This window comes from Bos mutus, chromosome X, assembly GCF_027580195.1.
Source record: "Bos mutus isolate GX-2022 chromosome X, NWIPB_WYAK_1.1, whole genome shotgun sequence".
NCBI classification, from domain to species: Eukaryota; Metazoa; Chordata; class Mammalia; order Artiodactyla; family Bovidae; genus Bos; species Bos mutus.
In genome coordinates, this window is record NC_091646.1 from 18,322,093 (window position 1) to 18,337,969 (window position 15,877).

At 41.3% G+C, this 15,877-nt stretch overlaps 1 protein-coding gene across 4 annotated transcripts in view; it reads left to right on the forward strand.

The window, feature by feature from the left end:
• FGF13 (fibroblast growth factor 13) overlaps window positions 1–15,877 on the forward strand; it is a 568,541-nt gene that overhangs the window by 306,047 nt on the left and 246,617 nt on the right. The window lies entirely within an intron of this gene.

Consider the following 15,877-nt stretch of genomic DNA (forward strand, 5'->3'; position numbering starts at 1 on the left):
CTCGTTTCATATATGATATTATATGTATTTCAATACCATTCTCCCAAATAATCCCACCCTCTCCCTCTCCCTCTCCCTCTCCCTCTCCCTCTCCCACAGAGTCCAAAAGACTGTTCTATACATCAGTGTCTCTTTTGCTGTCTCGTATACAGGGTTGTTACCATCTTTCTAAATTCCATATATATGCGTTAGTATACTGTATTGGTGTTTTTCTTTCTGGCTTACTTCACTCTGTGTAATAGGCTCCAGTTTCATCCACCTCATTAGAACTGATTCAAATGTATTCTTTTTAATGGCTGAGTAATACTCCATTGTGTATATGTACCACAGCTTTCTTATCCATTCATCTGCTGATGGACATCTAGGTTGCTTCCATGTCCTGGCTATTATAAACAGTGCTGCGATGAACATTGGGGTACACGTGTCTCTTTCCCTTCTGGTTTCCTCAGTGTGTATGCCCAGCAGTGGGATTGCTGGATCATAAGGTAGTTCTATTTCCAGTTTTTTAAGGAATCTCCACACTGTTCTCCATAGTGGCTGTACTAGTTTGCATTCCCACCAACAGTGTAAGAGGGTTCTCTTTTCTCCACACCCTCTCCAGCATTTATTGCTTGTAGACTTTTGGATTGCAGCCATTCTGACTGGCGTGAAATGGCACCTCATAGTGGTTTTGATTTGCATTTCTCTAATAATGAGTGATGTTGAGCATCTTTTCATGTGTTTGTTAACTGTCTGTATGTCTTTTTTGGAGAAATGTCTATTTAGTTCTTTGGCCCATTTTTTGATTGGGTCGTTTATTTTTCTGGAATTGAGCTGTAGGAGTTGCTTGTATATTTTTGAGACTAGTTGTTTGTCAGTTGCTTCATTTGCTATTATTTTCTCCCATTCTGAAGGCTGTCTTTTCACCTTGCTAATAGTTTCCTTTGTTGTGCAGAAGCTTTTAAGTTTCATTAGGTCCCATTTGTTTATTTTGGCTTTTATTTCCAATATTCTGGGAGGTGGGTCCTAGAGGATCCTGCTGTGGTTTATGTCGGAGAGTGTTTTGCCTATGTTCTCCTCTAGGAGTTTTATAGTTTCTGGTCTTACGTTTAGATCTTTAATCCATTTCGAGTTTATTTTTGTGTATGGTGTTAGAAAGTGCTCTAGTTTCATTCTTTTACAAGTGGTTGAGCAGTTTTCCCAGCACCACTTGTTAAAGAGATTGTTTTTAATCCATTGTATATTCTTGCCTCCCTTGTCAAAGATAAGGTGTCCATATGTGCATGGATTTATTTCTGGGCTTTCTATTTTGTTCCATTGATCTATATTTCTGTCTTTGTGCCAATACCATACTGTCTTGATGACTGTGGCTTTGTAGTAGAGCCTGAAGTCAGGTAGGTTGATTCCTCCAGTTCCATTCTTCTTTCTCAAGATAGCTTTGGCTATTCGAGGTTTTTTGTATTTCCATACAAATTGTGAAATTATTTGTTCTAGCTCTGTGAAAAATACCGTTGGTAGCTTGATAGGGATTGCATTGAATCTATAAATTGCTTTGGGTAGTATACTCATTTTCACTATATTGATTCTTCCAATCCATGAATATGGTATATTTCTCCATCTGTTAGTGTCCTCTCTGATTTCTTTCACCAGTGTTTTATAGTTTTCTATATATAGGTCTTTAGTTTCTTTAGGTAGATATATTCCTAAGTATTTTATTCTTTCCATTGCAATGGTGAATGGAATTGTTTCCTTAATTTCTCTTTCTGTTTTCTCATTATTAGTGTATAGGAATGCAAGGGATTTCTGTGTGTTGATTTTATATCCTGCGACTTTACTATAATCATTGATTAGTTCTAGTAATTTTCTGGTGGAGTCTTTAGGGTTTTCTATGTAGAGGATCATGTCATCTGCAAACAGTGAGAGAGTTTTTAAATGGCTAAGGGGAGTGGCTAAAAATGGCGATATTGTATAAGGACATGTTAGGAAGGAGTTAGGATATGGTCCCCCGCCCCCTGTGGAAGCCTAAATGGAGCTTTGGGCCGTAGTAAATAAGATGATTAGCTTGTGGAATTTTGAATGAAGCTGGGCATCCATTGGGGGTCCTGAAATGTTGACAGATGTATAGTCAAAATGGTTCTGACTCCTGTGAGCAAAAAGAACCTTGCTGACTTCCCAGGCCTGATGAGACCTATGACTGTGTACAGTCTAAGTTCTTATTCTTTTTCTCATCTCCCATTTTCTTTCTCTGAAACTTCAACACTTCCATGATGATAAACCCAGGGCATATGCAGATAGACCCACACACGAGGATACTGACGCATTCCTACATATGCATAATTGTGTTATTTCCCAAATTCTTGCAAAGAGTGGGTGACCTCACTTAATGGAGCTGGCCTCACTCTCTGTTTCATGCTTCTAATTGCAGGCAATTTCCTGGGGCTTTGACAGCTCAGTTCAGTTCAGTTGCTCAGTTGTGTTTGACACTTTGTGACCCCATGGACTGCAGCACACTAGGCTTTCCTGTCCATCACCAACTCCCAGAGCCTGCTCAAACTCATGTCCATAGAGTCGCTGATGCCATCCAACCATCTCAACCTCTGTCATCCCCTTCTCCTCCTGCCTTCAATATTTCCCAGCATCAAGGTCTTTTCCAGTGAGTCAGTTCTTCACATCAGAGTGCCAAAGTATTGGAGTTTCAGCTTCAACATCAGTCCTTCTAATGAATGTTCAGGACTGATTTCCTTTAAGATGGACTGGTTGGATCTCCTTGCAGTCCAAGGGACTCTCAAGAGTCTTCTCCAACACCACTATTCAAAAGCATCAATTCTTCAGTGCTCAGCTTTCTTTAATGTCCAACTCTCTCATCCATACATGACTACTGGAAAAATTATAGCTTTGACTAGATGGACCTTTGTTGGCAAAGTAATGTCTCTGCTTTTTAATATGCTGTCTAGGTTTGTCATAGCTTTTCTTGTAAGGAGCAAGCATCTTTTAATTTCTTGGCTGCAGTCACCATTTGCAGTGATTTTGGAGCCCAAGGAAATAGTTGTTCATTTATCCAGGAGAATCTTAGAATAAGAGAGAGTGTTGCATCTGAGTCTTGATTCAGTGGACCTGACTTTTGGAGTTGTGATGGTGTGGGAAGGGAGGCTGAACACACCAGCATTTAGGCAAATGCCAGAAAGATCTTTGCTCAGTGAGAGGAAATGTTCCAGGCTTTTCAGTGGCACAGTCTCCTCCTGACCCCTCAAAGTGTACATGAGCAAGAAAGCAGGGATGAATAGAAGAGCACCAGTGAGAAGTCACCAAAGAGATTCGCTCAATTATTTCTCTCAGACTGCTCTCTGCATCTGGAAGACAGCTTCTCTCCTTTCTATCTATAAAATTGCTCTGATGTTTTATGAAGATGGGAAAAGATTCTCTTTTTCATTCTGAGTGTCCTCCTCCCCAACAAACTTGGGGCATATCATTATCTCTCAGTACATTTCAACCTTCTATTGAAAAAAAGCTATGAATGCTTTGAAACAGGAGTAGGACACAGGAAATGGGAGTGATCTGACGTGTTGACTGAAGGTGACCTAAGTCCTGTGTTTCTCCCTCAAAGAAGCGAGGTATGAGGTGGGTGCTGGGTGCTTCAAGGTTAGGAAGTATGATGAAACCATGACTGTAGTTCACCCCATGTGTACTGAGCACTACTAGATACTTCCCAGGTGGTGTTAGTGATAAAGAAGCCACCTGCCCATGAAGGAGACATAACAGACTCTAATTTAATCCCTGGGTTGGGCATATCCCCTGGAGAAGGGAATGGAAACTCACTTCAGTATTCCTGCCTGGAGAATCCCCATGGACAGAGGAGCCTGGCAGGCTACAGTCCATAGGATCGCAAAGAGTCAAACAGGACTGAAGTGACTTAGCACGCACACGAGATACTTGGTGTTTAATAGAGTGCCAGTGTGCACCCCTAGTGGATCTTCAAGAAATATTTATGGACCAAGTGGTCTAAGGTTTGTCCCATGAGAGTTGCTGATGATGGAGATGTGAACTAATCAGGTCCCACATGCCCCTAAACAAATGACAGAATTTAGATTGTTAAAAGGTGTGCAGTAGAATAAACCGGGGCTTGGACTCCCTCCCTTATGCCTCCTCTGTCTCCAGCTCCACTAGGAAATCTTCATTTGTGTTGTTACAGTTAACGTCAGAAGCATTTTTGCACAGCAGCACAAATATGCCTCTTGTAGCTGGAGAAAGGTCCTGTAGCATTTATTCAGGCAAGTGGGATTTCACTTCAGAGGCAGCTGACAGTGTGGCTGAGGTTTGTACATGTGGAACAATTTGTCAGCAGGCCTATCGAAAGTCTGAGAGGGTGTTCCCTGATCCTGCGGATGTTTGAAAGAGTCCTGTGAATGTTTGGCCTCATCAAGAAAAAAGAGAACCCAGGGCTCTTGGGTTACTTTATGACAGAAGGAAGGATCCTGGTTCAGATCTCAATTTGGACCAGCGCCCTGGCCCTCAAGTGCATTCAAGTTGCAAGCTGCTCTGGCTGACCTCACGGGCCCTGGATGTGAGGAGAGTGTGGAAACCCATCCACCCAAGTGGTTTGGTGGGGTGAACTCTCTGGGCTCATATCCAGGTTAATCAGCAAGTATGCCCGGCCTCAGTGGTTCTCCTGAAAGTCTTCTGGAAGCAGGACAGTGGAAATAGTGCTGACCCAACAGACAGAGGATGAGATTGTTGGATGGCATCACCAACTCAATCAACATATGAGTTTGAGCAAACTCTGGGAGATAGTGAAGGACAGGGAAGCCTGGCGTGCTGCAGTCCATTGGGTTTCAAAGAGTCGGACATGACTTAGAAACTGAACAACAGACAGAGATGTGGCATCTACTGTGGCTTGTTCTGCTGCTTTGCTCCTGAGTTTCCCTTCTAGATTTCTTAACAACTGTGCCTTATGTCATGTGGACTTAGTGCCTGCTCACTGGAGAAGGAACCATTCCAAGCCTGGGGGATCCATGTTCACTTGCCAAGCAAGGCTTATGTCTGTTCAACACCCCCCTCACCACAGCTTTTGATTAGATCATGTTTTTAAATGCTTATCATTATCTACTATTGTTGATATTATCTCATTGTTCTTCCATCCCATCTGCTAATGAAGTGCTGTTGGAGGGATATTGTAGGAGTCATTCAGACAGAGATGGCAGAGAAAGGGTTGAGGAAGGCATTCCAGGCAGGGCGAATTTTTAAGGTCACTGAGGCTTTAGGAACTAGGCATCATGCTGAAGTTTACATGTCTAGTGAGTAGCAGAGCAGAGCCCAGATTTAACTCTGTGTGTCTAATTAGGTCCAAAACCTGTGCATCTGCACATAAGCGCCTCCTGAAGGCCAGCCTGAGGAGTTTGGCCATATCATGTAAAAAGTGGGCTACCTTACAAAGGTTATGGAGAAGACTTATGTGAAGAAAGCAGTGTTCTAGGAAGATAAATTTAGTGACCATGTGCTAGCTGGATAAGCAATGTGAGAGGCTAGAAATAGGAGACCAGTTGCAGGACAGTGTAAAAGCCTAGTCATAAACGATTTAGGACCCATTTACTGTTTGCTGAGCTACTGCTGTTTACTTCCCCCATCGTAATTTTGATCAGAGTTGTATTTTTCAAAGTTGGTCTTTGCCCACTAATCTGTAAGCTTGCTTACAATGGAGACTGTATCTCTCTTATTCACTGCTTTATCTTCACTGCCCACACAGTTCCAGGCATGTAATAAATACACAATAAATACCCATTGTTTGGATGAATGAATGTGAATGAAGGACAATGAAACAAGATTTGAAATAGTTCACCTGAGGTAATGTAGATAAACATTGAAAACAGTAGCAGAACGATGGTAACAGCTATCATTTCAGGAGGAGCTCTTGAGCTAAGCAAGTATTTTAACTAAATTTCCTCAATTCATCTTTATAGCCACTATGGAAAATAGGTCCTGCTATCAACCCTAGTTTATAGCTAAGGAGATCCCTTTAAGCAGGTGTAGAATGGAGCATGGTGACTGTAATTAACAATACCCGATGGTATATTTGAATGTTGGTTAGAGAGTAGATGTCAAATGTTCTTGTCAGTCATACAAAAAAGGGTAACTGGCAGTCATAGAAACGTTAACTATTCTTATTGTGGCAGTCATTTCACAATATGTATGTGCTTAAAATCATCACATTGGACATCTTAAACTTACACAGTATTATTCATCAATGGTATCTCAAGGAAGATGAAAAAGAAGGCATAGAATGGCTGGCCACATCACCAGAGAAAACGGAGCCAGCATGTGAATTGAAACTACGTCTGAGCTGAGTAGTGTTGAGAAATTGGGAGAACATGAAGACTGAAGCTGGAAAGTAAGGCAAGGGAGACTCTCCTCTTTCCCTTTTGGCTTATTGGTCTGTGATTTGAAAGATTTTGGTTTTAGATGTCTTTTGAGGTACCAGCAGTACAGCCCAGTACAGATGAGATTCCCAGCGGATGATACCGAAATGGGCTTAGATGAGACTTCAGGCTAGGGGTAGAAATTCAGCAGCCAGCAGCAGCACCAGCAGCAGGCAGGCAACAGGTGAGACCCAGAGAGCCTTTTCAAGACAGAGAATGTAGAATGTTAAACCCACAGGCCCAAAGCCTCCACCTGGGTTGTTAACCGAACTCAGTAGACTAGCTGATGAAGAGGAGCTGACAAAGGGTGTGTCTTCCCCAAGATCAGGTGCCTTGAGTAGCCTACATGGAGACCCCAGAGCAGTTGGAGGAGAACCTGGCAGGCAGACATTCATCTCTCCCCTGGCTGGGCTTCTGGGTAGGGAGCAGGCCCCACAGTCTTGATTGCCAGGGTTGAAGCAGAGACCCTGGGAGATTTTTCTCCTAACAGTTCTTCTAAAGGGAAATTCTGTGACAGAGCTACTAACACTTCCAAAATAAGTTTTCACGTTTAGGGGAACCAGGAGAAGTCTGGAGCATCCATACAGAGCTGAATGGGGACTTCTGTGTTCCCTTCAGACTGTGTACTTACTGGGCTCCTTGAAGGGGCAAGATGAACTGCAGCCTTGGGAGCTCAGTGAGGGGGAGTTGGAAGAAGGAATGGTTTTTATCTGTGTTTCATGTTACCTAGAGGTCACATGGCCATTGAGTGTCCTGGCAGAAGTCCTGAGAGAGGGATTCACGCATTGTCCTTGCTACCATTAGGCATGTATGAACATCCTGATGCTATTGCTACTGAGAGAATTACTGAATCGTGATTTCTCTGTGCTCTTGGTTTTTGAAACTTACAAAAATAATCTTGCAGTCTTCCTGGATGCTGCATCCATCCATCAGAGAACAGAATTGCCCATCCCCACAGCACTGGTGCCTGCCCCGCCATCCACTTGGGCAATATGGCCCTGCGTGCTTACTCTTGGCTCCACTCTTAAGATTTTTTTGCTTTATGTTTTGAGTGGTTCCTGGGCTTGGATTTTCATGATGAAATTAACTAGAATGTGTCCCTAGAAGAATCACTTCTTCAGTCTGTTTCCTGCAAGCCACTTAGGACACATAATAGAAGGGATCCAAGAAGCTGATGATCATGCTAGCTGGACCATTACATTCCGTAGACTGAGACAGAAATAGATGCTTTCAAGTTGCTAATAGCTTACCAACTGCTTATGTAGCTATATTCATGGTGAGCTCTCCTCACTGTGGTTCCACTGCCCGGAGGAAGGAAGAAAAAGCCCAGGGCTCACTGAAACTCACAGTGGGCAAAATAGTAGTGCAGTTCCACACAAATGACCCTTTCGCTTCCAAATATGAACCCACCATCTCACTCTGCCCATCTCTGCTCTTCAGTGGTGGGCAATCCAAGGGAACATACTCCACACTCACCTTAGCCTGCAACACCATCAGCCACCTGGTTGCCTAAAATCAGAGTCTGCCTGGACTTGGGATGTCGGCATTGGCAGAGAGTATAGGGCCGCATTATCATCTGAGAGGCATATGAGCCATCATGGCTTAGCTTCCCAGCACCTAGTTGTTCTTCCACGGTGACTGAAAAGAATACTGATCCACAGAGTCCAAGAGAGATAGTCCTGTGCTCTTTGTTCCCTGGATCTTTTCTGTTTTACTTCTACCGTCTTACGTGTATGCTAGGTGGCTTCATCTTCTCTGAGGGGTGACAAGTAGATCCAGGGCTGTTAAAAAGAAACAAACATGATATTGGACTAAACACAGATGCACACACAGCTGCTGGAATCTCAGCAGTGGTCAGACGTACCCTAAGAATCTGAGCCAAAGTGGCTCTGGCCATGTTTCCTGCCCAGGAGCCATATTCATTTGGCAAAGTGGTGGGAGTGTTTTGAGGCTGTCTGCCATTTTGTGCGTAGGTGCCAGTGTTGTAAAACACTCTGCATTGAGTGGGACATCCTGCTCCACTGGGAAGTATCCAAGCCCTAATGCCATACAGTTGTCCCTAGTGGGAGACTCTGGAGCAGAAACTGGTGAGGGGGTACAGGCAAGTTTTATGGAATTTTTAAAGTTATGAGAGATTTCAGAGAAGTGGCTAAAGTAGTGCTTCTCAAAGTATAGTCTCTATATCATCTGTGTCAGAATTGCCAGGAGTACTTATTAAACACATTCTCAACCCCACTCAAGACCTGGGAAAACAAGAAGAGGCTGAGGGCTAAACTGATTGACATATAAAGTCATCTAGAAAGTCAGCTATCCCCACTGAGGAAATCACAATTGGAAGTAAGGTTGGGCAATAGAAAGAGGTATTTAGGGTAAATTTAGGGAGATAGAAGGGGCTTCCCTCATAGCTAAGTCGGTAAAGAATCTGCCTGCAATGCAGGAGACTCAGGTTTGATCCCTGGGTCGGGAATATCCCCCACGAAGGAAATGGCAACCCACTCCAGTTTCTTGCCTGGAAAATCCCATGGACAGAGGAGCCAGGCTACAGTTCATGGGGTCAGATACTTAGTGACTAAACCCCCACTTCCAGGGAGATAGAAAGAATCCTTATTTATTCTACTTTGAAAATATTTAGAATCTCATTGTTTTTAAACAAGAGTCTGGTCTCAAAGGCCTTAAAAAGTCAATTTACAAAATATAGCAGGATACAAGAAGCTTGGGGCTGGTGCACTGGGATGACCCAGAGGGATGGTATGGGGAAGGAGGTGGGAGGGGGGTTCAGGATGGGGAACACGTGTACACCCGTGGTGGATGCATGTTGATGTATGGCAAAACCAATACAATATTGTAAAGTAAAAAAGTAAATTTTTCTTAAAATTTATATTCTACATTTTCTTAGGCCCTGGATGTATAACCAGAGATTTTACATAACTTCTTATATAACATTTTTAGTTCATTATTAAAACAAAAACTTTTTTTAAATGATGTTTTTAGAGAAAAATTAAAAATTAAATTAAGCAGGTTGAATATATTCAATTTGCAAAACTTACTGGACACTTACTATGTTGTGTAAGATATGTGTGAGACATGATAATCACAATGTAAATAACATACACAAATATTAACTAATTATTCCAGTGTAATAAATATCTAAAATCTAAAAAAAAAATACAGTCTACAAAGAGTCAATAACCTATGAGAAGTTCCTTTTCTAGTAATCAAGGAAACTCAAATTAATAAAATATCTATTTTATATTTATCATATTGGCAAAGATGATTTCTTCGTTTATCTGTATTTTACTGGTAGTACGGGTTTTTGAAGAAAATTATGTCAAGACTGGCATTCAAGTACATTGCTGTTGGAAATGTACGTCCAAATGATCTTTTTAGAAATCACTTTGACCAGATGTATCCAAAGCCTTAAAATGCACATATCCTTTCAAGTTGTAATTCTACATCTAGAACAAAGACTAAGTTATTTTACTGTTATTTGTGGTATTTTGTTTACAAATCATATCTTCTTATTTATTACAACAGAAATGGAAAAAAAACTAAATGTTTAACATTAGAAAATAGTTTGATAGCATATTACATGGTCATTTACATTTCAATCATATGATAAACTTTAACAACGTGGATAGTGCCCATTGTAGATTGAGATATCAAAGTTTTAACTATAATCATATGGGGAAAATTAACAATATGTAGAAAAAAGAACTGGAGGAAAAAAATGCCAAGATGTTAATAATCTCTAATTGACTGGTTTTTGTGTAGTTGTTTACTTCCTTATGCTTTTCCCAATTTCCCACAATGGGCATGTGAAACTTTAAAGAGCAGAAGTAAGTTAATTTAAATATATCTGTGGTAAAAGATCCCCTAGAGGAGGGCATGGCAACCCACTCCAGTATTCTTGCTTGGAGAATCTCACGGACAGAGGAGCTTGGCAGGCTACTGTCTCTAGGGTTGCAAAGAGTCAGACAGAAGTGACTCAGCACGTGGTAGAAACTATAGGCAGGAAAGAATGAAAGTCCTTTCCAATTACCCTTCAGTAGTGTGAGGTGGGATGGGGATCGTGGATTTCATTTAACATAATCTGATCAGCTCTGACCACCAGCTTATACCAATACAGCACTATCTAAAAAGGAAATTTGTTAGTGCTCACTTTCCCTTCTTGGGTACATTCCATTACTGGTTTCATATTGATTTAGCACATGTCATTCCTGATGGAAAGGTGGTTGGAATGGAGTATACTTGGGTGGTAGTGGTAGTTAGGGCTTTTTTAAATTTTAATTTACATTTCATGAATATAAAATAAATTGGATTGACCACAACATTTCAGTAAGGCATCAGGAACTTTGCACATGAATATCACTCTTTTGTTTACTTTTTTTTCTGAATATGCCATTTGCATTCTATTCCCTTGAGTTATTTATTGTTTGTAGCCCTCATAGAATTGCTAGATTAAATTTCTCCAGTGCTATTTGTGAATACTGTACAGACGCAATAAAATACTTATGGAGTCATGTTGGCAGGAAGAGCTTGGATTTCCAATAAAGAAAAACCAACTAAAAGTATTCAGTAAATTCAAAACCACCAAGACCACAGTAATTCCAATTGGAAGCTGAGCTTTAAAATGTGAACCATCAATAGAGAGTACATTTAGAAGACACTGACTGCACATTTATATAGTATGGCTTTACAAATTCCCAGGAAAATTGGAGTGAGTTTCTGTAAATAACAGGACTTGGTACACTAGAGAGTTACCAAAGTAAACAGGCTGTAGGTAGTGTGTCATAACATGTGCTTTACTCATTTCTTTCACTAAAGGGAGTTAGATTCTAATTATTTGTGAAACTGTCACTACATCCTTAATAATAACAAGCAGGTCTTATAATCAAATACCTCTTTGACTCTGCTGTGAACATGGGACTCATAAGTAGGCTACAGAAACCCAAATGTGGTTTTCCTTCTTGCTTTTTTTTTTTAGTGAACTATTGAGTCTGAGGATTAGTCAGAAGGACCTGGAAGAAGATTCTTCCAATCAAATATGTAAAATTACTAAGAAGTTTCTATGCTACACTAAATATAATTTAGATGGTAATGGGACAGCAAGGGAGCCAACTTCAAACACATATTCACCCCCTGATTGTGGTGGAGACTAAACAACAGGCATTGCTGCCTTTGCTTGAGGAAGTGAAAGACACAATTCAGGCTAAACTGACCAGATCACTGTCACAGTCAGTGGCTTACCAGCCTTCCTGCTGGATTGAACTGATAGTCTTTTATTTTGCAGTGATGTGACAGTCACTGGCACTGCTTAGACTGTCACTGTTATAATATAGTCTCGGCCATAGCTGCAATTTATAATTATATGATATTCACTTTGATTTTCACAGACCCGTTTTTCTTGTGAAATATTCCTGGAATATTCACATCATTTGAAAATTTCTCCTTAGAATAATTATGTAAATATGCAGGGAATATAGTATAGGACCTGAGTCTTCTCTCCATACCCCTTGGGTCCCAGTGCATTTCAGAATATGGAACTGTTTTGGAAAACAAAAGTGAAAGCCGTTCAGTCGTGTCCAACTCTTTGCGACCCCATGTTCTATAGAATCCATGGAATTCTCCAGGCCAGAACACTGGAGTGGGTTGCCTTTCCCTTCTCCAGGGGATCATCCCAACCCAGGGATCAAACCCAGGTCTCCCACATTGCAGGTGGATTCTTTACCAGCTGAGCCACCGGGGAAGCCCAAGAATACTGGAGTGGGTAGCCTATCCCTTCTCCAGGGGATCTTCCAGACCCAGGAATCAAACCGGGGTTTCCTGCATTGCAGGTGGATTCTTTACCAGCTGAGCTACCAGGGAAGCCCAAAACAATAAATCTTATATATATATAAAAATAAAAGGTAACAACTAATATTATGAAATAGAAGCTATTCCTAGCATCCTGACCCCACACCCAACTCAGTCACTTCCTGTGGGTTTCTTGTGCCTAGGCCTTTTTATTAGCTCATGTTGTTCTCTGGTCCAAAATGCTCTCCGTCCTCTGCTTTACTTATTCTTAAGCATTCTTCAGCTCTACTTCTTCCATGAAGCCTTCTGTTACACCTGCTGTTTATAGTGATCCTTGCTCTGCTGACCTCCTGTAGGTCTTGTCCTCAGTGCCATCAATCCCTACTTATTCTCTGCTACATGTGATACATATATATGTGTGTGTAAATATATATATATATATATATATATATATATATATATATATATAATACTCACATGCATTATTTGCTTTTGGATAGGCAGTGTATCTGTACCACTCCAAATTGCCGTCTTGCTCATTTTATAAGGTTGAGAGAGGTTAAGTAACATGCCCAAGGCTACATAGTTCATTAGTGGTAAAACTGAGATTGAAACTCAGTTCTCATATGAATTCACAGTCTATATTCTTTCAGTTCAGTTCAGTTCAGTTCAGTTCAGTCACTCAGTCATGGCCAACTCTTTGCGACCCCATGAATGGCAGCACGCCAGGCCTCCCTGTCCATCACCAACTCCCAGAGTCCACCCAAACTCATGTCCATCGAGTTGATGATGCCATCAGTCATCTCATCCTCTGTCGTCCCCTTCTCCTCCTGCCCTCAATCCCTTCCAACATCAAAGTCTTTTCCAGTGAGTCAACTCTTATTCTTTACTCCTACATTATTGGATATTAATCTATGCCTTAAAAGAACTAACACTCTAAATGGGAAAATAAGAGTCTGACATCATGTATCTTCTTTTTTAATGACTGAATGTTTGTGGCCCCTGGAAATTCATGTGTCCTAATGGTATTAGGAGGTAAGGCCTATCAGTATCTTATATGCCACTTGGCACAGTGCTTGACACATAACAGGCACTACAAAAATATTTGTAGATTGAACAAGTTGTGGACTGATCTCAGACCCTCACTGTGCTGAAATATCTATGTATTGATAAAATAAGTTCCAAAGATAGAGGTTGGATTACCTGTTTCCATCATGTGAAAAATGAGTGGATTACCAATACATACTAATATTCAGTCTCTTCCTCCACTCTGAGCCCCCAAAGCCCAATTTTTGCCTTAGCACCATGGCAGACTTTTCTCTATTCTAGCCTTGATATACAATTATAAACAAGGATACCACCATAATAACTCTGTTCCCTGGCATATGAATGAGAATGATTTTTCTTGGAGTTCTCTATGCCTGCTGCTTGAAATTCTTTTGTCATTTCCTTAATGGCCCTGTTCAAGAGAACTGGGCTGCCAGATATGTTGTGAAAGCCACAGGTATTGTCTTCTCTGTCACCAGGGAGATTTGATGGGTTTTCCTTTTGTGTGGTTCTAAGGAGATACCCTTCTAATCTTGGAGAGACTGCCTTTTGTTACCCTTGGGATTTGTCATGGTGGCATCAAATCAAAGGGCTTTTGTAGTGTTGGGAGGAAAAACAAACATTCTTGCTGAGAGGCACCTTTGAGACCATCTGTTCGAAATTCCCATCTAAAGGGAGGGACTGTGTTTGCCTTGTTTCAGTTTGTATCCCCAGTGTATAGCAATATGCTTGGCAAAGAGTAGGTATGTGATAGACGTCTACTGATCAAATGAATATTTTGCAAGTGGAAGACTGTAAAAACTTTATGTTGGCCTATTTTGATTTGTCCATTCTCCTCTGTACTCCAGCAAAGAAAGTGTTTTCTTTCTACCTGTTCCCCCATCCTGGATTATTCAGCCCTGTTCTCTAGCCCCACACATCCATAATTTTCCCTATTAAAGTACTTGCTATACAGTAATGTGTCTGGCTTTCTGCCCTTCCTCTCATTCCTGTGGTTCTGTGTTTGTGTTGTACTCTCAAGTAATGAGAATAGAGCTGAGCTGATGCTTGATGCTCAGAAAATATTAGTTGGATTAATGACTTTAATGCCCATGGTGGACAGCAAAAACAATGACAGTGCCATGCATCACATTTGTATAACACAGGATTTTTTGTGGACAAAGACATCTGAAGAATGGTGGCATTCATGGGACTGCTGCCACGAGAATGATTGGTCATAAACTTTCTCCATTTGGAATATAGGAACAGTAATAATAGTGAAATCCCTGGAAGGTTGTAGAAGTTCAGTAGGAATATACTGTACAGGGAGCTAGCTCATGACTTCTGTAGTTGCAGGAGAAATTTGCTTCCTCCCCACCCCCATTACTATGAGCAGGCAGAAGGATGGGGAAGAAGGAAAAATGGCCCTGCCTTGGGAAGCAAGCACAGCTGACTCCTTCCCTTTCCCTTCCTCTTTCCCTTCTCACCATTTTTGCTAAGCCAAACAATGTGCTAAAAGCCCGCCATCAGCCTGAGATGAAGACCTGCTGAACACAGGCCTTAGAGGATCAAAACAGTTGAGGACTCAGCCAGGTTCCACGCAAGCTGGAGAAATGAGAGTCCAGGGGCCTGAATGAATGCTAGAGTAGAAGAAATGATGTGGGTCCAAGGACAAGAAAGCTTACCCTGATTATGGGGAGGTAGATGGGTGCCCGCAGAGGTTGTGTGATGGCTTTCTCAGTTTCCGTATCTAAGAATTTGTTATAGTATATTTTCCGATTAAATAGTAGGGCTTGCAAAGTGATCCTCCTAAGGGCATTGCAATGGACCGATCCACTCAATGTAAGTGGTCTTAAACTAACAATGTGAAGGTTGTAGAAAAGTGTCTGGCAGAAAGGATTATTATTACTGCTTCTCATTTGTTCATTTAATCATCTCTTCATGCATTCATCCAACAACTATTTAATAAGCTGTTCATGTAGATTAACAATTGACCAAAGAAGAGGAAATATAGTGGTGTGCATGGAAGATATTGGGCCCTGCCCTGGTGGTGTTTACAATCTAATGGGAAGAATGAAATCATCAGGCAAGTATAATTAGAGTTCCGTGAAGGACATATGGGAAGGGCTCTAATAGCAGGAGCATTATGAAGAGTCAGAGAAAGGATTCTCTTTTGAGCTGAGAATTGATGGGTGAATAGGTACTAACCAGTAGAGAATAGATGGAGGAAGGGAATCATGAGAGATCAGGCAGAGGAAGCCAAGGCGGGCATTGTTCAGTGGGTGAAATGGAAGGAAAGGGGAGGGAAAGGGAAGGAAAAGGGAAGGAAAGGCTACTTGTGAGAGTCACTGCCCAGTTTCCAAACAAACTTGAGACAGACCTACTGGTATTATCCCTTTGAACACACAGAAAAATTAAACCTCAGACATATTCATGTCTTTAATTGATTTAATGAGTCATTATCAAAGCCCTACTAGATTCAAGTCAATGAGCTAGAGCTGGATGAACATTTAGATATGGTTACTTCCCTCCAGGAGCTTGACTTTCTAGTATAGAAATGGAGTGAATTAGCCTCGACCACAGTTGCTAGTAAGATGGAGGGCTGAAACTTGAGGTCTTTTGACTCCAAGCCCAGCACTCCATGTTGTTATGTTGTGCTTCTAGAAGGA